Genomic DNA, 25770 nt, shown 5'->3' with positions numbered 1-25770 from the left:
CGTGTACCGTCCTCCAGTCCCTTATTCAGAGTTTTTGATTGAATTTTCTGATTTTCTATCTGATTTAGTGCTTAGTACAGATAAAGTCATTATAGTGGGTGACTTTAACATTCATGTAGATGCTGACAGTAACTGTCTGAGCACTGCGTTTAATTCATTATTAGATTCAATTGGTTTTTCCCAAAATGTAAATAAACCCACTCATTGTTTTAGTCACACGTTAGACCTTGTCCTTACATATGGCATTGAAACTGATAATTTAATAGTATTTCCTCATAATTCTCTTCTGTCTGACCATTTTCTAATAACATTTGAATTTACAATAACGGACTATACAGCAGTTAGGAAAAAATTCCACTACAGCAGATGTTTATCTGAAAATGCTGTGAATACATTTAAAGAAATTATTTCTTCATCTTTTTCACCACCATGTGTCAATACTATGGTGAGTAGCCATCTTACTCCTGTGCAAATTGATTATTTAGTTGACGATTCTGCCGCCTCACTGCGTAGGATACTAGATACAGTTGCCCCTTTGAAATAGAAGGCAGTGAATCAGAGGAGCCGACCTCCATGGTACAATTCACAAATGCACAGCTTAAAGCAGGCAACACGAAAGCTAGAGAGGAAGTGGCGTTCCACTAATTTAGAAAAATCCCGGTTAGCCTGGAAAAACAGTTTAAAAACATACAAAAAAGCTCTCCGTGATGCCAGAACAGCATATTATTCCGCATTAATAGAGGAAAACAAGAACAACCCCCGGTTTCTGTTCAGCACTGTAGCCAGGCTGACTAAGAGCCATAGTTCTGTTGAGCCTAGTATTCCCTTAACTTTGAGCAGCAATGACTTTATGACTTTCTTTACTAGTAAAATTGTAGCCATTAGGGAAAAGATTCACCAGATCCTCCCTACAAATATTACGGCTAGATCTTCATGTACAACAGCTATAGAATCCTCAATAAGGCCCCAATCCATCTTAGACTGCTTTTCACCCATAGATCTCACTGAGCTAAGTTCAACTACCGCCTCCTCAAAACTAACAACATGTCTTTTAGACCCTGTTCCAACCAAATTGCTTAAAGATGTTCTACCTTTAATAGACACTTTCATATTAGATTTGATTAACCTATCTTTAGAAACTGGCTATGTACCAAAGGCCTATAAAGTTGCTGTAATCAAACCATTACTTAAAAAACCTTGTCTTGATCCAGGGGATTTAGCCAACTATAGACCAATATCAAATCTCCCGTTTATTTCTAAAATCCTTGAAAAAGTAGTTGCAAAACAATTATGTGATCACCTTTACAGGAATAATTTGTATGAAGACTTTCAGTCAGGATTTAGAGCTCATCACAGTACAGAAACAGCACTGGTAAAAGTCTCCAATGATCTTCTCCTGGCTTCAGATAATGGACTTGTGTCTGTACTCGTCTTACTAGACCTTAGTGCCGCATTTGACACCATTGACCACAACATTTTATTACAGAGACTAGAACATGGATTTGGGATTAAAGGAACCACATTACATTGGTTTAAATCTTATCTGTCAGACAGATTCCAACTTGTTCATGTTAATGATGACTCTTCTTTATGCACCAAAGTCAGCTATGGAGTTCCACAGGGCTCTGTGTTAGGACCAATACTTTTTAATCTCTACATGTCACCTTTAGGCAAAATCATTAGGAAACATTCCATAAACTTCCACTGATATGCAGATGATACCCAGCTCTATTTATCTGTGAAACCAGAAGATACTAACCAATTAGTCAAATTTGAAGCATGTCTAAAAGACATAAAGAACTGGATGTCCTACAATTTCCTACTTCTAAATTCAGACAAAACTGAAATCATCCTCTTTGGGCCTAAAAACATGAGAAATATGCTGTCTAACAATATAGTTACTCTAGATGACATAACTTTGGCCTCTAGTACTACGGTGAGGAACCTTGGAGTTATCGTTGACCAAGATTTGGCGTTTACGTCACATAAAAGACAAATGTCTAGAACAGCCTTCTTCCACCTACGGAACATTGCTAAAATTAGAAGCATCCTGTCTCAAAGTGATGCCGAAAAACTTGTCCATGCATTTGTTACTTCTAGGTTGGACTACTGTAATTCCCTACTTCTGGGGTGTCCTAATAACTCTCTAAAAAGCCTTCAATTAATCCAAAATGCTGCAGCAAGAGTGCTGACTGGATTAGGAAAGAGAGATCATATTTCACCTTCACTAGCTTCTCTTCATTGGCTTCCCATAAAATCTAGAATAGAGTTCAAAACCCTCCTCCTTACATACAAAGCTCTTAATGGTCAAGCTCCATCATATTTAATAGATCTCATAGTCCTGTATCGCCCAATTAGACCACTTCGATCCCAAAATACTGGCCTACTTGTGGTTCCCAGAGTTTGCAAAAGTAGAATGGGAGGCAGAGCCTTTAGCTATCAAGCTCCTCTCCTGTGGAACCAGCTTCCAATCCAAATTCGGGGAGCAGACACCCTCTCTACTTTTAAGACTAGGCTTAAAACTTTCCTTTTTGATGAAGCTTATAGTTAAAAATCCTCACTCAACGCCAGTGCCTTATCCATTAGGCCACTGGGGCATCTCAAACACCTTTACTCATCAGTTCTTCCACCAAACAGTTGCTTCCTAGACAGAGCATAATGTGAGACATGCCATGTTGGCTTTGGGTAACACAATAATGGCCCCAAATGCAGTAGATATAGTGAGTAGAAGGGAAATTTTTAAAAGTGCAAAGAAAAAGATGTGAAACACGTAGAAACTAGATTGCCATGCTGATATGAAACTGGCATTGTACCCCAGATTGGACTCGAACCCTTTGGGAAGCACAATAATGACAATAAAAGCAGTTAGTATAGTAAGATGGAGGAAAGCATTTGAAAGAGCAGAGAAAAGAATGTGAAATATACAATAATTGCATTCCCAAGCGGATATGCATCTGGAATTGTACAGTAGGTGAATATGTACTTTCTGTATCTGGTTCACTTTACTAAGAGGTTGTAAAGGCCCTAAGTCAGCTTACAAAACACAGTTAGCAGAGGATGGATTCGATCCATCGACCTCTGGGTTATGGGCCCAGCACACTTCTGCTGCGCCACTCTGCTTTCAACCAAACCAGATTGGACTCGAACCCTTTGGGTAACACAATAATGACAATAAAAGCAGTTAGTATAGTAAGATTGAGGAAAGCATTTGAAAGAGCAGAGAAAAGAATGTGAAATATACAAAAATTGCATTCCCAAGCTGATATGCATCTGGAATTGTACAGTAGGTGAATATGTACATTCTGTATCTGGTTCACTTTACTAAAAAGTTGCAAAGGCCCTAAGTCAGCTTACAAAACACAGTTAGCAGAGGATGGTTTCGATCCATCGACCTCTGGGTTATGGGCCCAGCACGCTTCCGCTGCGCCACTCTGCTGTCAACCACCCCAGATGGGACTTGAACCCACAATCCCTGGCTTAGGAGGCCAGTGCCTTATCCATTAGGCCACTGGGGCCTCTCAAACACCTTTACTCATCAGTTCTTCCACCAAACAGTTGCTTCCTAGACAGAGCATAATGTGAGACATGCCATGTTGGCTTTGGGTAACACAATAATGGCCCCAAATGCAGTAGATATAGTGAGTAGAAGGGAAATTTTTAAAAGTGCAAAGAAAAAGATGTGAAACACGTAGAAACTAGATTGCCATGCTGATATGAAACTGGCATTGTACCCCAGATTGGACTCGAACCCTTTGGGTAGCACAATAATGACAATAAAAGCAGTTAGTATAGTAAGATGGAGGAAAGCATTTGAAAGAGCAGAGAAAAGAATGTGAAATATACAATAATTGCATTCCCAAGCTGATATGCATCTGGAATTGTATAGTAGGTGAATATGTACTTTCTGTATCTGGTTCACTTTACTAAGAGGTTGTAAAGGCCCTAAGTCAGCTTACAAAACACAGTTAGCAGAGGATGGTTTCGATCCATCGACCTCTGGGTTATGGGCCCAGCACGCTTCCGCTGCGCCACTCTGCTGTCAACCACCCCAGATGGGACTTGAACCCACAATCCCTGGCTTAGGAGGCCAGTGCCTTATCCATTAGGCCACTGGGGCATCTCAATCACCTTTACTCATCAGTTCTTCCACCAAACAGTTGCTTCCTATACAGAGCATAATGTGAGACATGCCATGTTGGCTTTGGGTAACACAATAATGGCCCCATATGCAGTAGATATAGTGAGTTCAATTCAATTCAACTTTATTTATATAGTGCCAATTCACAACAAAGTCATCTCAGGGCACTTTACAGAATAAAGTCAAGATTATAAAGATATATAAAGAGAACCCAACAATTCCCCCTGGAGCAAGCCATAGGCAACAGTGGAGAGGAAAAACTCCCTTTAACGGAAGAAACCTCCAGCAGAACCAGGCTCAGGGTGGACGGCCATTTGCCTCGACCGGTTGGGGTGAGTGGAAAGGGGAGAGGGAAAAGAACAGAGCAACAAAAAGCAACAACAAAACATTGGGCAGATTGGTAGGACCAGTAGCTTCACGCTGGAAGACACACAGCTTCAAAGCCGGGGGACACCTGCAGAAAGGGACAGAGAGAAGGGGACAGAGGATGACAAAGACAACTACGGGAGAGAACACACAGAGTTAATGACATACAGTGGTGACAATTGCGGGATGAGAGGAGAGGAGAGATGGTCAAGAGGAGGAAAGGAGCTCAGTGCATTGGGGGGTGGGTCCCCCAGCAGTCTAAGCCTATGGCAGCATAACTATAAATAACTATATGCTTTATTAAAAAGGAAGGTTTTAAGCCTAGACTTAAAAGTAGAGAGGCTGTCTGCTTCCCGAATCTGAACTGGGAGCTGGTTTCACAAGAGAGGAGCTTGATAGCTAAAGGCTCTACCTCCCATTCTACTTTTGGAAATTCTGGGAACCACAAGTAGGCCTGCATTCTGAGAGCAAAGTGGTCTACTGGGATGATATGGTGCTATGAGGTCTTCTAAATATGATGGAGCCTGACCATTCAGAGCTTTATATGTAAGAAGCAGGGTTTCAAATTCTATTCTACATTTAATTGGAAGCCAATGGAGAGAAGCTAGTGAAGGTGAAATATGATCTCTCTTGCTAGTTCCAGTCAGCACTCTTGCTGCAGCATTTTGGATTAATTGCAGGCTCTTTAGGGAGTTACTGGGGCATCCTGAAAGTAGGGAATTACAGTAGTCAAACCTAGAGGTAACAAATGCATGGACCAGTTTTTCGGCATCACTTTGAGACAGGATGCTCCTAATTTTGGCAATGTTCCGTAGGTGGAAGAAGGCTGTTCTAGAGATTTGTTTTATATGTGAGTTAAAGGACAGATCCTGATCAAACATAACTCCAAGGTTCCTTGCAGTAGTACTGGAGGCCAGGCTTATGCCATCTAGTGTAACAATATGGTTGGACATCATATCTCTGAGATTTTTGGGCCCAAATACTATGAATTCAGTTTTGTCTGAGTTTAAAAGTAAAAAATTGTGGGACATCCAGGCCTTTATGTCTTGTAGGCATGCTTGAAGCTTTATTAACTGATTATTTTCATCTGGTTCCATATATAAATATAGCTGGGTATCATCAGCATAACAGTGGAAGGGATATTTTTAAAAGTGCAAAGAAAAAGATGTGAAACACGTAGAAACTAGATTGCCATGCTGATATGAAACTGGCATTGTACCCCAGATTGGACTCGAACCCTTTGGGTAACACAATAATGACAATAAAAGCAGTTAGTATAGTAAGATGGAGGAAAGCGTTTGAAAGAGCAGAGAAAAGACTGTGAAATATACAAAAATTGCATTCCCAAGCTCATATGCATCTGGAATTGTATAGTAGATGAATATGTACTGTCTGTATCTGGTTCATTTTACTAAGACATTGTAAAGGCCCTAAATCACCTTACAAAACACAGTTAGCAGAGGATGGTTTCGATTCATCGACCTCTGGGTTATGGGCCCAGCACGCTTCCGCTGCGCCACTCTGCTTTCAACCACTCTGCTTTCAACCACTCTGCTTTCAACCACTCTGCTTTCAACCACTCTGCTTTCAACCACTCTGCTTTCAACCACTCTGCTTTCAACCACGCATGATGGGACTCGAACCCTTTGGGTAACACAATAATGACAATAAAAGCAGTTAGTATAGTAAGATGGAGGAAAGCATTTGAAAGAGCAGAGAAAAGAATGTGAAATATACAAAAATTGCATTCCCAAGCTGATATGCATCTGGATTTGTATAGTAGGTGAATATGTACTTTCTGTATCTGGTTCACTTTACTAAGAGGTTGTAAAGGCCCTAAGTCAGCTTACAAAACACAGTTAGCAGAGGATGGTTCCGATCCATCGACCTCTGGGTTATGGGCCCAGCACGCTTCCGCTGCGCCACTCTGCTGTCAACCACCCCAGATGGGACTTGAACCCACAATCCCTGGCTTAGGAGGCCAGTGCCTTATCCATTAGGCCACTGGGGCATCTCAATCACCTTTACTCATCAGTTCTTCCACCAAACAGTTGCTTCCTATACAGAGCATAATGTGAGACATGCCATGTTGGCTTTGGGTAACACAATAATGGCCCCATATGCAGTAGATATAGTGAGTTCAATTCAATTCAACTTTATTTATATAGTGCCAATTCACAACAAAGTCATCTCAGGGCACTTTACAGAATAAAGTCAAGATTATAAAGATATATAAAGAGAACCCAACAATTCCCCCTGGAGCAAGCCATAGGCAACAGTGGAGAGGAAAAACTCCCTTTAACGGAAGAAACCTCCAGCAGAACCAGGCTCAGGGTGGACGGCCATTTGCCTCGACCGGTTGGGGTGAGTGGAAAGGGGAGAGGGAAAAGAACAGAGCAACAAAAAGCAACAACAAAACATTGGGCAGATTGGTAGGACCAGTAGCTTCACGCTGGAAGACACACAGCTTCAAAGCCGGGGGACACCTGCAGAAAGGGACAGAGAGAAGGGGACAGAGGATGACAAAGACAACTACGGGAGAGAACACACAGAGTTAATGACATACAGTGGTGACAATTGCGGGATGAGAGGAGAGGAGAGATGGTCAAGAGGAGGAAAGGAGCTCAGTGCATTGGGGGGTGGGTCCCCCAGCAGTCTAAGCCTATGGCAGCATAACTATAAATAACTATATGCTTTATTAAAAAGGAAGGTTTTAAGCCTAGACTTAAAAGTAGAGAGGCTGTCTGCTTCCCGAATCTGAACTGGGAGCTGGTTTCACAAGAGAGGAGCTTGATAGCTAAAGGCTCTACCTCCCATTCTACTTTTGGAAATTCTGGGAACCACAAGTAGGCCTGCATTCTGAGAGCAAAGTGGTCTACTGGGATGATATGGTGCTATGAGGTCTTCTAAATATGATGGAGCCTGACCATTCAGAGCTTTATATGTAAGAAGCAGGGTTTCAAATTCTATTCTACATTTAATTGGAAGCCAATGGAGAGAAGCTAGTGAAGGTGAAATATGATCTCTCTTGCTAGTTCCAGTCAGCACTCTTGCTGCAGCATTTTGGATTAATTGCAGGCTCTTTAGGGAGTTACTGGGGCATCCTGAAAGTAGGGAATTACAGTAGTCAAACCTAGAGGTAACAAATGCATGGACCAGTTTTTCGGCATCACTTTGAGACAGGATGCTCCTAATTTTGGCAATGTTCCGTAGGTGGAAGAAGGCTGTTCTAGAGATTTGTTTTATATGTGAGTTAAAGGACAGATCCTGATCAAACATAACTCCAAGGTTCCTTGCAGTAGTACTGGAGGCCAGGCTTATGCCATCTAGTGTAACAATATGGTTGGACATCATATCTCTGAGATTTTTGGGCCCAAATACTATGAATTCAGTTTTGTCTGAGTTTAAAAGTAAAAAATTGTGGGACATCCAGGCCTTTATGTCTTGTAGGCATGCTTGAAGCTTTATTAACTGATTATTTTCATCTGGTTCCATATATAAATATAGCTGGGTATCATCAGCATAACAGTGGAAGGGATATTTTTAAAAGTGCAAAGAAAAAGATGTGAAACACGTAGAAACTAGATTGCCATGCTGATATGAAACTGGCATTGTACCCCAGATTGGACTCGAACCCTTTGGGTAACACAATAATGACAATAAAAGCAGTTAGTATAGTAAGATGGAGGAAAGCGTTTGAAAGAGCAGAGAAAAGACTGTGAAATATACAAAAATTGCATTCCCAAGCTCATATGCATCTGGAATTGTATAGTAGATGAATATGTACTGTCTGTATCTGGTTCATTTTACTAAGACATTGTAAAGGCCCTAAATCACCTTACAAAACACAGTTAGCAGAGGATGGTTTCGATTCATCGACCTCTGGGTTATGGGCCCAGCACGCTTCCGCTGCGCCACTCTGCTTTCAACCACTCTGCTTTCAACCACTCTGCTTTCAACCACTCTGCTTTCAACCACTCTGCTTTCAACCACTCTGCTTTCAACCACGCCAGATGGGACTCGAACCCTTTGGGTAACACAATAATGACAATAAAAGCAGTTAGTATAGTAAGATGGAGGAAAGCATTTGAAAGAGCAGAGAAAAGAATGTGAAATATACAAAAATTGCATTCCCAAGCTGATATGCATCTGGATTTGTATAGTAGGTGAATATGTACTTTCTGTATCTGGTTCACTTTACTAAAAGGTTGTAAAGGCCCTAAGTCAGCTTACAAAACACAGTGAGCAGAGGATGGTTTCGAGCCATTGACCTTTGGGTTATGGGCCCAGCACGCTTCCACTGCACCACTCTGCTGTCAACCACCCCAGATGGGATTTGAACCCACAATCATTGGCTTAGGAGGCCAGTGCCTTATCCATTAGGCCACTGGGGCATCTCAAACACCTTTACTCATCAGTTCTTCCACCAAACAGTTGCTTCCTATACAGAGCATAATGTGAGACATGCCATGTTGGCTTTGGGTAACACAATAATGGCCCCAAATGCAGTAGATATAGTGAGTAGAAGGGAAATTTTTAAAAGTGCAAAGAAAAAGATGTGAAACACATAGAAACTAGTTTCCAATGCTGATATAAAACTGGCATTGTACCCCAGATTGGACTCGAACCCTTTGGGTAACACAATAATGACAATAAAAGCAGTTAGTATAGTAAGATGGAGGAAACCATTTAAAAGAGCAGAGAAAGGAATTTGAAATATACAAAAATTGCATTCCCAAGCTGATATGCATCTGGAATTGTACAGTAGGTGAATATGTACTTTCTGTATCTGGTTCACTTTACTAAAAGGTTGTAAAGGCCCTAAGTCAGCTTACAAAACACAGTTAGCAGAGGATAGTTTCGAACCATCGACCTTTGGGTTATGGGCCCAGCACGCTTCCGCTGAGCCACTCTGCTGTCAACCACCCCAGATGGGACTCGAACCCTTTGGGTAACACAATAATGACAATAAAAGCAGTTAGTATAGTAAGATGGAGGAAAGCATTTGAAAGAGCAGAGAAAAGAATGTGAAATATACAAAAATTGCATTCCCAAGCTCATATGCATCTGGAATTGTACAGTAGGTGAATATGTACTTTCTGTATCTGGTTCACTTTACTAAAAGGTTGTAAAGGCCCTAAGTCAGCTTACAAAACACAGTTAGCAGAGGATGGTTTCGATCCATCGACTTCTGGGTTATGGGCCCAGCACGCTTCCGCTGCGCCACTCTGCTTTGAACCACACCAGATTGGACTCGAACCCTTTGGGTAATACAACTGCTCATACTGAACCAAAACCCAAAACTTTTAAATGTGGATTATTAAACATCAGATCTCTCTCTTCTAAATCTTTGTTAGTAAATGACTTGATAAATGATCATCAAATTGGTTCATTTTGTCTCACTGAAACGTGGTTGCAGCAGGAAGAATATGTCAGTTTAAATGAGTCAACCCCCCAAAGTCATATTAATTATCATGTTCCTAGATGCACAGGCCGAGGTGGAGGAGTAGCAGCAATATTTCACTCTAGCTTATCAATAATTCCTAGACCTAAACATAGTTATACCTCATTTGAGAGTCTTACTCTTAGCCTTTCACACCCAAACTGGAAAACTCAAAAACCACTATTATTTGTTATCGTGTACCGTCCTCCAGTCCCTTATTCAGAGTTTTTGATTGAATTTTCTGATTTTCTATCTGATTTAGTGCTTAGTACAGATAAAGTCATTATAGTGGGTGACTTTAACATTCATGTAGATGCTGACAGTAACTGTCTGAGCACTGCGTTTAATTCATTATTAGATTCAATTGGTTTTTCCCAAAATGTAAATAAACCCACTCATTGTTTTAGTCACACGTTAGACCTTGTCCTTACATATGGCATTGAAACTGATAATTTAATAGTATTTCCTCATAATTCTCTTCTGTCTGACCATTTTCTAATAACATTTGAATTTACAATAACGGACTATACAGCAGTTAGGAAAAAATTCCACTACAGCAGATGTTTATCTGAAAATGCTGTGAATACATTTAAAGAAATTATTTCTTCATCTTTTTCACCACCATGTGTCAATACTATGGTGAGTAGCCATCTTACTCCTGTGCAAATTGATTATTTAGTTGACGATTCTGCCGCCTCACTGCGTAGGATACTAGATACAGTTGCCCCTTTGAAATAGAAGGCAGTGAATCAGAGGAGCCGACCTCCATGGTACAATTCACAAATGCACAGCTTAAAGCAGGCAACACGAAAGTTAGAGAGGAAGTGGCGTTCCACTAATTTAGAAGAATCCCGGTTAGCCTGGAAAAACAGTTTAAAAACATACAAAAAAGCTCTCCGTGATGCCAGAACAGCATATTATTCCGCATTAATAGAGGAAAACAAGAACAACCCCCGGTTTCTGTTCAGCACTGTAGCCAGGCTGACTAAGAGCCATAGTTCTGTTGAGCCTAGTATTCCCTTAACTTTGAGCAGCAATGACTTTATGACTTTCTTTACTAGTAAAATTGTAGCCATTAGGGAAAAGATTCACCAGATCCTCCCTACAAATATTACGGCTAGATCTTCATGTACAACAGCTATAGAATCCTCAATAAGGCCCCAATCCATCTTAGACTGCTTTTCACCCATAGATCTCACTGAGCTAAGTTCAACTACCGCCTCCTCAAAACTAACAACATGTCTTTTAGACCCTGTTCCAACCAAATTGCTTAAAGATGTTCTACCTTTAATAGACACTTTCATATTAGATTTGATTAACCTATCTTTAGAAACTGGCTATGTACCAAAGGCCTATAAAGTTGCTGTAATCAAACCATTACTTAAAAAACCTTGTCTTGATCCAGGGGATTTAGCCAACTATAGACCAATATCAAATCTCCCGTTTATTTCTAAAATCCTTGAAAAAGTAGTTGCAAAACAATTATGTGATCACCTTTACAGGAATAATTTGTATGAAGACTTTCAGTCAGGATTTAGAGCTCATCACAGTACAGAAACAGCACTGGTAAAAGTCTCCAATGATCTTCTCCTGGCTTCAGATAATGGACTTGTGTCTGTACTCGTCTTACTAGACCTTAGTGCCGCATTTGACACCATTGACCACAACATTTTATTACAGAGACTAGAACATGGATTTGGGATTAAAGGAACCACATTACATTGGTTTAAATCTTATCTGTCAGACAGATTCCAACTTGTTCATGTTAATGATGACTCTTCTTTATGCACCAAAGTCAGCTATGGAGTTCCACAGGGCTCTGTGTTAGGACCAATACTTTTTAATCTCTACATGTCACCTTTAGGCAAAATCATTAGGAAACATTCCATAAACTTCCACTGATATGCAGATGATACCCAGCTCTATTTATCTGTGAAACCAGAAGATACTAACCAATTAGTCAAATTTGAAGCATGTCTAAAAGACATAAAGAACTGGATGTCCTACAATTTCCTACTTCTAAATTCAGACAAAACTGAAATCATCCTCTTTGGGCCTAAAAACATGAGAAATATGCTGTCTAACAATATAGTTACTCTAGATGACATAACTTTGGCCTCTAGTACTACGGTGAGGAACCTTGGAGTTATCTTTGACCAAGATTTGGCGTTTACGTCACATAAAAGACAAATGTCTAGAACAGCCTTCTTCCACCTACGGAACATTGCTAAAATTAGAAGCATCCTGTCTCAAAGTGATGCCGAAAAACTGGTCCATGCATTTGTTACTTCTAGGTTGGACTACTGTAATTCCCTACTTCTGGGGTGTCCTAATAACTCTCTAAAAAGCCTTCAATTAATCCAAAATGCTGCAGCAAGAGTGCTGACTGGATTAGGAAAGAGAGATCATATTTCACCTTCACTAGCTTCTCTTCATTGGCTTCCCATAAAATCTAGAATAGAGTTCAAAACCCTCCTCCTTACATACAAAGCTCTTAATGGTCAAGCTCCATCATATTTAAAAGATCTCATAGTCCTGTATCGCCCAATTAGACCACTTCGATCCCAAAATACTGGCCTACTTGTGGTTCCCAGAGTTTGCAAAAGTAGAATGGGAGGCAGAGCCTTTAGCTATCAAGCTCCTCTCCTGTGGAACCAGCTTCCAATCCAAATTCGGGGAGCAGACACCCTCTCTACTTTTAAGACTAGGCTTAAAACTTTCCTTTTTGATAAAGCTTATAGTTAAAAATCCTCACTCAACGCCAGTGCCTTATCCATTAGGCCACTGGGGCATCTCAAACACCTTTACTCATCAGTTCTTCCACCAAACAGTTGCTTCCTAGACAGAGCATAATGTGAGACATGCCATGTTGGCTTTGGGTAACACAATAATGGCCCCAAATGCAGTAGATATAGTGAGTAGAAGGGAAATTTTTAAAAGTGCAAAGAAAAAGATGTGAAACACGTAGAAACTACATTGCCATGCTGATATGAAACTGGCATTGTACCCCAGATTGGACTCGAACCCTTTGGGTAGCACAATAATGACAATAAAAGCAGTTAGTATAGTAAGATGGAGGAAAGCATTTGAAAGAGCAGAGAAAAGAATGTGAAATATACAATAATTGCATTCCCAAGCGGATATGCATCTGGAATTGTACAGTAGGTGAATATGTACTTTCTGTATCTGGTTCACTTTACTAAGAGGTTGTAAAGGCCCTAAGTCAGCTTACAAAACACAGTTAGCAGAGGATGGTTTCGATCCATCGACCTCTGGGTTTTGGGCCCAGCACGCTTCCGCTGCGCCACTCTGCTTTCAACCACACCAGATTGGAGTCGAACCCTTTGGGTAACACAATAATGACAATAAAAGCAGTTAGTATAGTAAGATGGAGGAAAGCATTTGAAAGAGCAGAGAAAAGAATGTGAAATATACAAAAATTGCATTCCCAAGCTGATATGCATCTGGAATTGTACAGTAGGCGAATATGTATTTTCTGTATCTGGTTCACTTTACTAAAAGGTTGTAAAGGCCCTAAGTCAGCTTACAAAACACAGTTAGCAGAGGATGGTTTCGATCCATCGACCTCTGGGTTATGGGCCCAGCACGCTTCCGCTGCGCCACTCTGCTTTCAACCACGCCAGATTGGACTCGAACCCTTTGGGTAACACAATAATGACAATAAAAGCAGTTAGTATAGTAAGATGGAGGAAAGCATTTGAAAGAGCAGAGAAAAGAATGTGAAATATACAAAAATTGCATTCCCAAGCTGATATGCATCTGGAATATTACAGTAGGTGAATATGTACTTTCTGTATCTGGATCACTTTACTTAAAGGTTGTAAGGGCCCTAAGTCAGCTTACAAAACACAGTTAGCAAAGGATGGTTTCAATCTATTGACCTCTGGGTTATGGGCCCAGCACGCTTCTGCTGCGCCACTCTGCTGTCAACCACCCCAGATGGGACTCGAACCCACAATCCCTGGCTTAGGAGGCCAGTGCATTATCCATTAGGCCACTGGGGAATCACAAACACCTTTACTCCTCAGTTCTTCCAACTAACAGTTGCTTCCTATATAGAGCATAATGTGAGACATGCCATGTTGGCTTTGGGTAACACAGTAATGGCCCCAAATGCAGTAGATATAGTGAGTAGAAGGGGAAAGATGTGAAATACGTAGAAAATAGATTGCCATGCTGAGATGAAACTGGCATTGTACACCAGATTGGACTCGAACCCTTTGGGTAACACAATAATGACAATAAAAGCAGTTAGTATAGTAAGATGGACGAAAGCATTTGAAAGAGCAGAGAAAGGAATTTGAAATATACAAAAATTGCATTCCCAAGCTGATATGCATCTGGAATTGTACAGTAGATGAATATGTACTGTCCTTATCTGGTTCATTTTACTAAGACATTGTAAAGGCTCTAAATCACTTTACAAAACACAGTTAGCAGAGGATGGATTCAATCCATCGACCTCTGGGTTATGGGCCCAGCACACTTCTGCTGCGCCAATCTGCTTTCAACCAAACCAGATTGGACTCGAACCCTTTGGGTAACACAATAATGACAATAAAAGCAGTTAGTATAGTAAGATTGAGGAAAGCATTTGAAAGAGCAGAGAAAAGAATGTGAAATATACAAAAATTGCATTCCCAAGCTGATATGCATCTGGAATTGTACAGTAGGTGAATATGTACATTCTGTATCTGGTTCACTTTACTAAAAAGTTGCAAAGGCCCTAAGTCAGCTTACAAAACACAGTTAGCAGAGGATGGTTTCGATCCATCGACCTCTGGGTTATGGGCCCAGCACGCTTCCGCTGCGCCACTCTGCTGTCAACCACCCCAGATGGGACTTGAACCCACAATCCCTGGCTTAGGAGGCCAGTGCCTTATCCATTAGGCCACTGGGGCCTCTCAAACACCTTTACTCATCAGTTCTTCCACCAAACAGATGCTTCCTAGACAGAGCATAATGTGAGACATGCCATGTTGGCTTTGGGTAACACAATAATGGCCCCAAATGCAGTAGATATAGTGAGTAGAAGGGAAATTTTTAAAAGTGCAAAGAAAAAGATGTGAAACACGTAGAAACTAGATTGCCATGCTGATATGAAACTGGCATTGTACCCCAGATTGGACTCGAACCCTTTGGGTAACACAATAATGACAATAAAAGCAGTTAGTATAGTAAGATGGAGGAAAGCATTTGAAAGAGCAGAGAAAAGAATGTGAAATATACAATAATTGCATTCCCAAGCTGATATGCATCTGGAATTGTATAGTAGGTGAATATGTACTTTCTGTATCTGGTTCACTTTACTAAGAGGTTGTAAAGGCCCTAAGTCAGCTTACAAAACACAGTTAGCAGAGGATGGTTTCGATCCATCGACCTCTGGGTTATGGGCCCAGCACGCTTCCGCTGCGCCACTCTGCTGTCAACCACCCCAGATGGGACTTGAACCGACAATCCCTGGCTTAGGAGGCCAGTGCCTTATCCGTTAGGTCACTGGGGCCTCTCAAACACCTTTACTCATCAGTTCTTCCACCAAACAGTTGCTTCCTAGACAGAGCATAATGTGAGACATGCCATGTTGGCTTTGGGTAACACAATAATGGCCCCAAATGCAGTAGATATAGTGAGTAGAAGGGAAATTTTTAAAAGTGCAAAGAAAAAGATGTGAAACACGTAGAAACTAGATTGCCATGCTGATATGAAACTGGCATTGTACCCCAGATTGGACTCGAACCCTTTGGGTAGCACAATAATGACAATAAAAGCAGTTAGTATAGTAAGATGGAGGAAAGCATTTGAAAGAGCAGAGAAAAGAATGTGAAATATACAATAATTGCATTCCCAAGCTGATATGCATCTGGAATTGTATAGTAGGTGAATATGTACTTTCTGTATCTGGTTCACTTTACTAAGAGGTTGTAAAGGCCCTAAGTCAGCTTACAAAACACAGTTAGCAGAGGATGGTTCCGATCCATCGACCTCTGGGTTATGGGCCCAGCACGCTTCCGCTGCGCCACTCTGCTGTCAACCACCCCAGATGGGACTTGAACCCACAATCCCTGGCTTAGGAGGCCAGTGCCTTATCCATTAGGCCACTGGGGCATCTCAATCACCTTTACTCATCAGTTCTTCCACCAAACAGTTGCTTCCTATACAGAGCATAATGTGAGACATGCCATGTTGGCTTTGGGTAACACAATAATGGCCCCATATGCAGTAGATATAGTGAGTTCAATTCAATTCAACTTTATTTATATAGTGCCAATTCACAACAAAGTCATCTCAGGGCACTTTACAGAATAAAGTAAAGATTATAAAGATATATAAAGAGAACCCAACAATTCCCCCTGGAGCAAGCCATAGGCAACAGTGGAGAGGAAAAACTCCCTTTAACGGAAGAAACCTCCAGCAGAACCAGGCTCAGGGTGGACGGCCATTTGCCTCGACCGGTTGGGGTGAGTGGAAAGGGGAGAGGGAAAAGAACAGAGCAACAAAAAGCAACAACAAAACATTGGGCAGATTGGTAGGACCAGTAGCTTCACGCTGGAAGACACACAGCTTCAAAGCCGGGGGACACCTGCAGAAAGGGACAGAGAGAAGGGGACAGAGGATGACAAAGACAACTACGGGAGAGAACACACAGAGTTAATGACATGCAGTGGTGACAATTGCGGGATGAGAGGAGAGGAGAGATGGTCAAGAGGAGGAAAGGAGCTCAGTGCATTGGGGGGTGGGTCCCCCAGCAGTCTAAGCCTATGGCAGCATAACTATAAATAACTATATGCTTTATTAAAAAGGAAGGTTTTAAGCCTAGACTTAAAAGTAGAGAGGCTGTCTGCTTCCCGAATCTGAACTGGGAGCTGGTTTCACAAGAGAGGAGCTTGATAGCTAAAGGCTCTACCTCCCATTCTACTTTTGGAAATTCTGGGAACCACAAGTAGGCCTGCATTCTGAGAGCAAAGTGGTCTACTGGGATGATATGGTGCTATGAGGTCTTCTAAATATGATGGAGCCTGACCATTCAGAGCTTTATATGTAAGAAGCAGGGTTTCAAATTCTATTCTACATTTAATTGGAAGCCAATGGAGAGAAGCTAGTGAAGGTGAAATATGATCTCTCTTGCTAGTTCCAGTCAGCACTCTTGCTGCAGCATTTTGGATTAATTGCAGGCTCTTTAGGGAGTTACTGGGGCATCCTGAAAGTAGGGAATTACAGTAGTCAAACCTAGAGGTAACAAATGCATGGACCAGTTTTTCGGCATCACTTTGAGACAGGATGCTCCTAATTTTGGCAATGTTCCGTAGGTGGAAGAAGGCTGTTCTAGAGATTTGTTTTATATGTGAGTTAAAGGACAGATCCTGATCAAACATAACTCCAAGGTTCCTTGCAGTAGTACTGGAGGCCAGGCTTATGCCATCTAGTGTAACAATATGGTTGGACATCATATCTCTGAGATTTTTGGGCCCAAATACTATGAATTCAGTTTTGTCTGAGTTTAAAAGTAAAAAATTGTGGGACATCCAGGCCTTTATGTCTTGTAGGCATGCTTGAAGCTTTATTAACTGATTATTTTCATCTGGTTCCATATATAAATATAGCTGGGTATCATCAGCATAACAGTGGAAGGGATATTTTTAAAAGTGCAAAGAAAAAGATGTGAAACACGTAGAAACTAGATTGCCATGCTGATATGAAACTGGCATTGTACCCCAGATTGGACTCGAACCCTTTGGGTAACACAATAATGACAATAAAAGCAGTTAGTATAGTAAGATGGAGGAAAGCATTTGAAAGAGCAGAGAAAAGAATGTGAAATATACAAAAATTGCATTCCCAAGCTGATATGCATCTGGAATATTACAGTAGGTGAATATGTACTTTCTGTATCTGGATCACTTTACTTAAAGGTTGTAAAGGCCCTAAGTCAGCTTACAAAACACAGTTAGCAAAGGATGGTTTCAATCTATTGACCTCTGGGTTATGGGCCCAGCACGCTTCCGCTGCGCCACTCTGCTTTCAACCACGCCAGATTGGACTCGAACCCTTTGGGTAACACAATAATGACAATAAAAGCAGTTAGTATAGTAAGATGGAGGAAAGCATTTGAAAGAGCAGAGAAAAGAATGTGAAATATACAAAAATTGCATTCCCAAGCTGATATGCATCTGGAATATTACAGTAGGTGAATATGTACTTTCTGTATCTGGATCACTTTACTTAAAGGTTGTAAAGGCCCTAAGTCAGCTTACAAAACACAGTTAGCAAAGGATGGTTTCAATCTATTGACCTCTGGGTTATGGGCCCAGCACGCTTTTGCTGCGCCACTCTGCTGTCAACCACCCCAGATGGGACTCGAACCCACAATCCCTGGCTTAGGAGGCCAGTGCATTATCCATTAGGCCACTGGGGCATATTTCACATGGGGCAAAAAATTGTGGGACATCCAGGCCTTTATGTCTTGTAGGCATGCTTGAAGCTTTATTAACTGATTATTTTCATCTGGTTCCATATATAAATATAGCTGGGTATCATCAGCATAACAGTGGAAGGGATATTTTTAAAAGTGCAAAGAAAAAGATGTGAAACACGTAGAAACTAGATTGCCATGCTGATATGAAACTGGCATTGTACCCCAGATTGGACTCGAACCCTTTGGGTAACACAATAATGACAATAAAAGCAGTTAGTATAGTAAGATGGAGGAAAGCATTTGAAATACGTAGAAACTAGATTGCCATGCTGAGATGAAACTGGCATTGTACACCAGATTGGACTCGAACCCTTTGGGTAACACAATAATGGCCCCAAATGCAGTAGATATAGTGAGTAGAAGGGAAATTTTTAAAAGTGCAAAGAAAAAGATGTGAAACACATAGAAACTAGTTTCCAATGCTGATATGAAACTGGCATTGTACCCCAGATTGGACTCGAACCCTTTGGGTAACACAATAATGACAATAAAAGCAGTTAGTATAGTAAGATGGAGGGAACCATTTAAAAGAGCAGAGAAAGGAATTTGAAATATACAAAAATTGCATTCCCAAGCTGATATGCATCTGGAATTGTACAGGAGGTGAATATTTACTTTCTGTATCTGGTTCAGTTTACTAAAAGGTTGTAAAGGCCCTAAGTCAGCTTACAAAACACAGTTAGCAGAGGATGGTTTCGATCCATCGACCTCTGGGTTATGGGTCCAGCACGCTTCCGCTGTACCACTCTGCTGTCAACCACCCCAGATAGGACTTGAACCCACAATCCCTGGCTTAGGAGGCCAGTGCCTTATCCAATAGGCCACTGGGGCATCTCAAACACCTTTACTCATCAGTTCTTCCACCAAACAGTTGCTTCCTATACAGAGCATAATGTGAGCCATGCCATGTTGGCTTTGGGTAACACAATAATGGCCCCAAATGCAGTAGATATAGTGAGTAGAAGGGAAATTTTTAAAAGTGCAAAGAAAAAGATGTGAAACACGTAGAAACTAGAATGCCATGCTGATATGAAACTGGCATTGTACCCCAGATTGGACTCGAACCCTTTGGGTAACACAATAATGACAATAAAAGCAGTTAGTATAGTAAGATGGAGGAAAGCATTTGAAAGAGCAGAGAAAAGAATGTGAAATATACAAAAATTGCATTCCCAAGCTGATATGCATCTGGAATATTACAGTAGGTGAATATGTACTTTCTGTATCTGGTTCACTTTACTAAAAGGTTGTAAAGGCCCTAAGTCAGCTTACAAAACACAGTTAGCAGAGGATAGTTTCGAACCATCGACCTTTGGGTTATGGGCCCAGCACGCTTCCGCTGAGCCACTCTGCTGTCAACCACCCCAGATGGGACTCGAACCCTTTGGGTAACACAATAATGACAATAAAAGCAGTTAGTATAGTAAGATGGAGGAAAGCATTTGAAAGAGCAGAGAAAAGAATGTGAAATATACAAAAATTGCATTCCCAAGCTCATATGCATCTGGAATTGTACAGTAGGTGAATATGTACTTTCTGTATCTGGTTCACTTTACTAAAAGGTTGTAAAGGCCCTAAGTCAGCTTACAAAACACAGTTAGCAGAGGATGGTTTCGATCCATCGACCTCTGGGTTATGGGCCCAGCACGCTTCCGCTGCGCCACTCTGCTTTGAACCACACCAGATTGGACTCGAACCCTTTGGGTAATACAACTGCTCATACTGAACCAAAACCCAAAACTTTTAAATGTGGATTATTAAACATCAGATCTCTCTCTTCTAAATCTTTGTTAGTAAATGACTTGATAAATGATCATCAAATTGGTTTATTTTGTCTCACTGAAACGTGGTTGCAGCAGGAAGAATATGTCAGTTTAAATGAGTCAACCCCCCAAAGTCATATTAATTATCATGTTCCTAGATGCACAGGCCGAGGTGGAGGAGTAGCAGCAATATTTCACTCTAGCTTATCAATAATTCCTAGACCTAAACATAGTTATACCTCATTTGAGAGTCTTACTCTTAGCCTTTCACACCCAAACTGGAAAACTCAAAAACCACTATTATTTGTTATCGTGTACCGTCCTCCAGTCCCTTATTCAGAGTTTTTGATTGAATTTTCTGATTTTCTATCTGATTTAGTGCTTAGTACAGATAAAGTCATTATAGTGGGTGACTTTAACATTCATGTAGATGCTGACAGTAACTGTCTGAGCACTGCGTTTAATTCATTATTAGATTCAATTGGTTTTTCCCAAAATGTAAATAAACCCACTCATTGTTTTAGTCACACGTTAGACCTTGTCCTTACATATGGCATTGAAACTGATAATTTAATAGTATTTCCTCATAATTCTCTTCTGTCTGACCATTTTCTAATAACATTTGAATTTACAATAACGGACTATACAGCAGTTAGGAAAAAATTCCACTACAGCAGATGTTTATCTGAAAATGCTGTGAATACATTTAAAGAAATTATTTCTTCATCTTTTTCACCACCATGTGTCAATACTATGGTGAGTAGCCATCTTACTCCTGTGCAAATTGATTATTTAGTTGACGATTCTGCCGCCTCACTGCGTAGGATACTAGATACAGTTGCCCCTTTGAAATAGAAGGCAGTGAATCAGAGGAGCCGACCTCCATGGTACAATTCACAAATGCACAGCTTAAAGCAGGCAACACGAAAGCTAGAGAGGAAGTGGCGTTCCACTAATTTAGAAGAATCCCGGTTAGCCTGGAAAAACAGTTTAAAAACATACAAAAAAGCTCTCCGTGATGCCAGAACAGCATATTATTCCGCATTAATAGAGGAAAACAAGAACAACCCCCGGTTTCTGTTCAGCACTGTAGCCAGGCTGACTAAGAGCCATAGTTCTGTTGAGCCTAGTATTCCCTTAACTTTGAGCAGCAATGACTTTATGACTTTCTTTACTAGTAAAATTGTAGCCATTAGGGAAAAGATTCACCAGATCCTCCCTACAAATATTACGGCTAGATCTTCATGTACAACAGCTATAGAATCCTCAATAAGGCCCCAATCCATCTTAGACTGCTTTTCACCCATAGATCTCACTGAGCTAAGTTCAACTACCGCCTCCTCAAAACTAACAACATGTCTTTTAGACCCTGTTCCAACCAAATTGCTTAAAGATGTTCTACCTTTAATAGACACTTTCATATTAGATTTGATTAACCTATCTTTAGAAACTGGCTATGTACCAAAGGCCTATAAAGTTGCTGTAATCAAACCATTACTTAAAAAACCTTGTCTTGATCCAGGGGATTTAGCCAACTATAGACCAATATCAAATCTCCCGTTTATTTCTAAAATCCTTGAAAAAGTAGTTGCAAAACAATTATGTGATCACCTTTACAGGAATAATTTGTATGAAGACTTTCAGTCAGGATTTAGAGCTCATCACAGTACAGAAACAGCACTGGTAAAAGTCTCCAATGATCTTCTCCTGGCTTCAGATAATGGACTTGTGTCTGTACTCGTCTTACTAGACCTTAGTGCCGCATTTGACACCATTGACCACAACATTTTATTACAGAGACTAGAACATGGATTTGGGATTAAAGGAACCACATTACATTGGTTTAAATCTTATCTGTCAGACAGATTCCAACTTGTTCATGTTAATGATGACTCTTCTTTATGCACCAAAGTCAGCTATGGAGTTCCACAGGGCTCTGTGTTAGGACCAATACTTTTTAATCTCTACATGTCACCTTTAGGCAAAATCATTAGGAAACATTCCATAAACTTCCACTGATATGCAGATGATACCCAGCTCTATTTATCTGTGAAACCAGAAGATACTAACCAATTAGTCAAATTTGAAGCATGTCTAAAAGACATAAAGAACTGGATGTCCTACAATTTCCTACTTCTAAATTCAGACAAAACTGAAATCATCCTCTTTGGGCCTAAAAACATGAGAAATATGCTGTCTAACAATATAGTTACTCTAGATGACATAACTTTGGCCTCTAGTACTACGGTGAGGAACCTAGGAGTTATCTTTGACCAAGATTTGGCGTTTACGTCACATAAAAGACAAATGTCTAGAACAGACTTCTTCCACCTACGGAACATTGCTAAAATTAGAAGCATCCTGTCTCAAAGTGATGCCGAAAAACTTGTCCATGCATTTGTTACTTCTAGGTTGGACTACTGTAATTCCCTACTTCTGGGGTGTCCTAATAACTCTCTAAAAAGCCTTCAATTAATCCAAAATGCTGCAGCAAGAGTGCTGACTGGATTAGGAAAGAGAGATCATATTTCACCTTCACTAGCTTCTCTTCATTGGCTTCCCATAAAATCTAGAATAGAGTTCAAAACCCTCCTCCTTACATACAAAGCTCTTAATGGTCAAGCTCCATCATATTTAATAGATCTCATAGTCCTGTATCGCCCAATTAGACCACTTCGATCCCAAAATACTGGCCTACTTGTGGTTCCCAGAGTTTGCAAAAGTAGAATGGGAGGCAGAGCCTTTAGCTATCAAGCTCCTCTCCTGTGGAACCAGCTTCCAATCCAAATTCGGGGAGCAGACACCCTCTCTACTTTTAAGACTAGGCTTAAAACTTTCCTTTTTGATGAAGCTTATAGTTAAAAATCCTCACTCAACGCCAGTGCCTTATCCATTAGGCCACTGGGGCATCTCAAACACCTTTACTCATCAGTTCTTCCACCAAAAAGTTGCTTCCTAGACAGAGCATAATGTGAGACATGCCATGTTGGCTTTGGGTAACACAATAATGGCCCCAAATGCAGTAGATATAGTGAGTAGAAGGGAAATTTTTAAAAGTGCAAAGAAAAAGATGTGAAACACGTAGAAACTAGATTGCCATGCTGATATGAAACTGGCATTGTACCCCAGATTGGACTCGAACCCTTTGGGAAGCACAATAATGACAATAAAAGCAGTTAGTATAGTAAGATGGAGGAAAGCATTTGAAAGAGCAGAGAAAAGAATGTGAAATATACAATAATTGCATTCCCAAGCGGATATGCATCTGGAATTGTACAGTAGGTGAATATGTACTTTCTGTATCTGGTTCACTTTACTAAGAGGTTGTAAAGGCCCTAAGTCAGCTTACAAAACACAGTTAGCAGAGGATGGATTCGATCCATCGACCTCTGGGTTATGGGCCCAGCACACTTCTGCTGCGCCACTCTGCTTTCAACCAAACCAGATTGGACTCGAACCCTTTGGGTAACACAATAATGACAATAAAAGCAGTTAGTATAGTAAGATGGAGGAAAGCATTTGAAAGAGCAGAGAAAAGAATGTGAAATATACAAAAATTGCATTCCCAAGCTGATATGCATCTGGAATTGTACAGTAGGTGAATATGTACATTCTGTATCTGGTTCACTTTACTAAAAAGTTGCAAAGGCCCTAAGTCAGCTTACAAAACACAGTTAGCAGAGGATGGTTTCGATCCATCGACCTCTGGGTTATGGGCCCAGCACGCTTCCGCTGCGCCACTCTGCTGTCAACCACCCCAGATGGGACTTGAACCCACAATCCCTGGCTTAGGAGGCCAGTGCCTTATCCATTAGGCCACTGGGGCCTCTCAAACACCTTTACTCATCAGTTCTTCCACCAAACAGTTGCTTCCTATACAGAGCATAATGTGAGACATGCCATGTTGGCTTTGGGTAACACAATAATGGCCCCATATGCAGTAGATATAGTGAGTTCAATTCAATTCAACTTTATTTATATAGTGCCAATTCACAACAAAGTCATCTCAGGGCACTTTACAGAATAAAGTCAAGATTATAAAGATATATAAAGAGAACCCAACAATTCCCCCTGGAGCAAGCCATAGGCAACAGTGGAGAGGAAAAACTCCCTTTAACGGAAGAAACCTCCTGCAGAACCAGGCTCAGGGTGGACGGCCATCAGCCTCGACCGGTTGGGGTGAGTGGAAAGGGGAGAGGGAAAAGAACAGAGCAACAAAAAGCAACAACAAAACATTGGGCAGATTGGTAGGACCAGTAGCTTCACGCTGGAAGACACACAGCTTCAAAGCCGGGGGACACCTGCAGAAAGGGACAGAGAGAAGGGGACAGAGGATGACAAAGACAACTACGGGAGAGAACACACAGAGTTAATGACATGCAGTGGTGACAATTGCGGGATGAGAGGAGAGGAGAGATGGTCAAGAGGAGGAAAGGAGCTCAGTGCATTGGGGGGTGGGTCCCCCAGCAGTCTAAGCCTATGGCAGCATAACTATAAATAACTATATGCTTTATTAAAAAGGAAGGTTTTAAGCCTAGACTTAAAAGTAGAGAGGCTGTCTGCTTCCCGAATCTGAACTGGGAGCTGGTTTCACAAGAGAGGAGCTTGATAGCTAAAGGCTCTACCTCCCATTCTACTTTTGGAAATTCTGGGAACCACAAGTAGGCCTGCATTCTGAGAGCAAAGTGGTCTACTGGGATGATATGGTGCTATGAGGTCTTCTAAATATGATGGAGCCTGACCATTCAGAGCTTTATATGTAAGAAGCAGGGTTTCAAATTCTATTCTACATTTAATTGGAAGCCAATGGAGAGAAGCTAGTGAAGGTGAAATATGATCTCTCTTGCTAGTTCCAGTCAGCACTCTTGCTGCAGCATTTTGGATTAATTGCAGGCTCTTTAGGGAGTTACTGGGGCATCCTGAAAGTAGGGAATTACAGTAGTCAAACCTAGAGGTAACAAATGCATGGACCAGTTTTTCGGCATCACTTTGAGACAGGATGCTCCTAATTTTGGCAATGTTCCGTAGGTGGAAGAAGGCTGTTCTAGAGATTTGTTTTATATGTGAGTTAAAGGACAGATCCTGATCAAACATAACTCCAAGGTTCCTTGCAGTAGTACTGGAGGCCAGGCTTATGCCATCTAGTGTAACAATATGGTTGGACATCATATCTCTGAGATTTTTGGGCCCAAATACTATGAATTCAGTTTTGTCTGAGTTTAAAAGTAAAAAATTGTGGGACATCCAGGCCTTTATGTCTTGTAGGCATGCTTGAAGCTTTATTAACTGATTATTTTCATCTGGTTCCATATATAAATATAGCTGGGTATCATCAGCATAACAGTGGAAGGGATATTTTTAAAAGTGCAAAGAAAAAGATGTGAAACACGTAGAAACTAGATTGCCATGCTGATATGAAACTGGCATTGTACCCCAGATTGGACTCGAACCCTTTGGGTAACACAATAATGACAATAAAAGCAGTTAGTATAGTAAGATGGAGGAAAGCGTTTGAAAGAGCAGAGAAAAGACTGTGAAATATACAAAAATTGCATTCCCAAGCTGA

At 40.9% G+C, this 25770-nt stretch overlaps 8 non-coding genes across 8 annotated transcripts; all 8 read right to left on the bottom strand.

The window, feature by feature from the left end:
- Positions 1-3442: 3442 nt before the first annotated feature.
- On the bottom strand, positions 3443-3515 carry trnar-ccu (transfer RNA arginine (anticodon CCU)). The gene has a single exon. It is a non-coding gene; the product is annotated as a tRNA-Arg (tRNA).
- A 529-nt stretch (positions 3516-4044) lies between these two features.
- trnar-ccu (transfer RNA arginine (anticodon CCU)) lies at positions 4045-4117 on the bottom strand. The gene has a single exon. It is a non-coding gene; the product is annotated as a tRNA-Arg (tRNA).
- Positions 4118-6442: 2325 nt separating this feature from the next.
- Positions 6443-6515, bottom strand: trnar-ccu (transfer RNA arginine (anticodon CCU)). The gene has a single exon. It is a non-coding gene; the product is annotated as a tRNA-Arg (tRNA).
- A 2310-nt stretch (positions 6516-8825) lies between these two features.
- On the bottom strand, positions 8826-8898 carry trnar-ccu (transfer RNA arginine (anticodon CCU)). Its single transcript has one exon. It is a non-coding gene; the product is annotated as a tRNA-Arg (tRNA).
- Positions 8899-13189: 4291 nt separating this feature from the next.
- trnal-caa (transfer RNA leucine (anticodon CAA)) lies at positions 13190-13261 on the bottom strand. Its single transcript has one exon. It is a non-coding gene; the product is annotated as a tRNA-Leu (tRNA).
- A 1535-nt stretch (positions 13262-14796) lies between these two features.
- On the bottom strand, positions 14797-14869 carry trnar-ccu (transfer RNA arginine (anticodon CCU)). The gene has a single exon. It is a non-coding gene; the product is annotated as a tRNA-Arg (tRNA).
- Positions 14870-16000: 1131 nt separating this feature from the next.
- On the bottom strand, positions 16001-16073 carry trnar-ccu (transfer RNA arginine (anticodon CCU)). The gene has a single exon. It is a non-coding gene; the product is annotated as a tRNA-Arg (tRNA).
- Positions 16074-23957: 7884 nt separating this feature from the next.
- On the bottom strand, positions 23958-24030 carry trnar-ccu (transfer RNA arginine (anticodon CCU)). Its single transcript has one exon. It is a non-coding gene; the product is annotated as a tRNA-Arg (tRNA).
- Positions 24031-25770: the final 1740 nt, after the last annotated feature.

The sequence above is a fragment of the Channa argus genome, unplaced genomic scaffold, assembly GCF_033026475.1.
Source record: "Channa argus isolate prfri unplaced genomic scaffold, Channa argus male v1.0 Contig013, whole genome shotgun sequence".
Lineage (NCBI taxonomy): Eukaryota > Metazoa > Chordata > Actinopteri > Anabantiformes > Channidae > Channa > Channa argus.
This window is presented reverse-complemented; position numbering and strand designations above follow the sequence as displayed.